Source organism: Lynx canadensis, chromosome B3, assembly GCF_007474595.2.
Source record: "Lynx canadensis isolate LIC74 chromosome B3, mLynCan4.pri.v2, whole genome shotgun sequence".
NCBI classification, from domain to species: Eukaryota; Metazoa; Chordata; class Mammalia; order Carnivora; family Felidae; genus Lynx; species Lynx canadensis.
The window spans coordinates 8,984,578-8,986,931 of NC_044308.2; positions in this window are offsets into that span (position 1 = coordinate 8,984,578).

Consider the following 2,354-nt stretch of genomic DNA (forward strand, 5'->3'; position numbering starts at 1 on the left):
TACATGACTGACAAATATTGTCTCCCATTCTGGGACCTGTATCTTCATTCTCTCTCTTTTTTTTTTAAGTTTATTACTTATTGTTAAGAGAGAGAGACAGAGCGTGAGCAGAGGAAGGCAGAGAGAGAGTGAGACACAGAATCTGAAGCAGGCTTCAGGCTCTGAGCTGTCAGCTCAGAGCTCGATGCGGGGCTTGAACACACAAACAATGAGATCATGACCTGAGCTGAAGTCAGATGCTTAACTGACTGAGCCACCCAGGCGCACCTTCATTCTCTTAATAATAGAAGAGTGTAAAAGTTTTTAATATTTATGATGTCCAATTTATCCATTTGTTACTTTATAGAGTATGCTTCTAATTTTGCATCTAAAGAATTTTTCCCTAGCCAAAGGTCACAAAAGTTTTCCCAAATGGTTTCTTCTAGAAATTTTATAGCTGTAGTTTGCAAGTTTAAACCTATTACCCATTTTATCTTTAATTTTTTTTACATTTATTTATTTTTGAGAGACAGAGAGAGACAGAGCACAAGTGGGGGAGGGGCAGAGAGGAGACACAAAATCCGAAGCAGGTTCCAGGCTCTGAGCCATCAGCACAGAACCTGATGCGGGGCTCAAACCCACAAACCATGAGATCATGACCTGAGCCAAAGTCAGACGCTCAACTGACTAAGCCACTTAGTGCTCCTACCCATTTTATCTTTATAGTGTGAAGTATAAACTGAAATTCATCTTTTGTAAATAGACATCAAGTTTTTCGAGAACCATACATTAAACAGAGTATTGTTTCTCCATGGAATTTGCCCATGCCAAAAATCAATTGTCCCTCCTTTATGTGCAGGTTTATTTCTCAACTTTCTATTTCATTAATCTGTCAGTCTTGATATCAATACCATACTATCTTGATTATAATAAATCTTGAAATATAATATTATGAGTCCTCCAACTTTGTTCTTTTTCTAAACTGTGTTGGCTATTCTAGGTCCTTTGCATTTCCATATGAATTCTGGAATCAATCCATCAATTTGTATAAATAAAAAATTCCTCAAAATTTTGACTGGGAAGGCATTCAATCTATAAATCAATTTAAGAAAAGCTGACATCTTAACAAGATTGATGCTTCAAAGCCATTAACTCTATCTATTTATTTAGGTCTTCATAAATTTGTTTCAGGAATGTTTTATAGTTTGCATATTATAGATCTTTAACATCTTTTGTCAGATTTATTCCTAACTATTTCACATTTTTGATGCGATTGTAAACTGTATTTCAAAAGTTTTAGTTTCCAATACTTTGTTGCATTATACAAAAATGTAATTTATTTTTGTGTATTGATTTTGCATCCTGGAAACTTGATTAATAGTTCTAGTAGCCCATGTGCGTACAGAGATTTCATCAGAATTTCTACATAATCACATCATCTTCAAATAAAGAATTGTACTTTCCCCTTACCCATCTGGATGTCCCTATTTATTTTTTCTTGTCTCATTGTCCTAACTAGAATCTCCAATACAATGTAGAATAGAAGCAGTGAAAGTGGACATTCTAGTCTTGCTTCTGATCTTAAGAGGAAAGTATTGTCTTTCACCATTTAAGTATGTCACTAAATGGTTTTCACAGGTGTGATTTATTGAGAAAGTTCCTTTCTGCTTCTAATTTATTGAATTTTAATGAGGAAATGGTGTTGAATTTTGTCATGCTTTTTCTGTGTCTATCGAGATAATCATATGTTGTTGATTTTTTTTTAGTTTTTCATATGCTAAATGATATGCAATGATTTATTCATGTGAAATCAATCTTGCATTCTTCAGATAAATTTCAATTGGCCTTCATCTTTTTATACACTGTTGATATCAATTTTGTAAACTTGAGTTAAAGGTATTTGCATTTCTATTCAAATGCAATATTGAATAGATATTGGCTGGTAGCGTTCTTTTCTTGTTACGTCTTTGCCTACTTTTGGCATCAGGGTAAGCTGGCTTCATAGAATAAGTTGTAAAGTATTCCCTCTTCTTTAATTTTCTGAAACAGTTTATGTGGAATCGATAATATTTATTCTTTAAATGTTTTGTAGAATTCACCAATAAAGCCATCTGAACCAGGAATTTTCTTTGTCGGGATGATTTTAACTATGCATTCAATTCTTTTAGTAAATATAGGGCTATTTGGGTTATCTGTTTCTTCTTGAATGAGCTTTAGCAGTTTGTCAAGGAATTTTTCCATTTCATTTCAGTTGTCAAATGTATTGGCATAAAGTTGTTTGTAATAGTCCCTTATTATTCTCTTTATATCTGTACAACTTGTGGATATTTCATCTCTTATGTCTGATAATGTAATTTGTGTCTTCTCTCACTTTC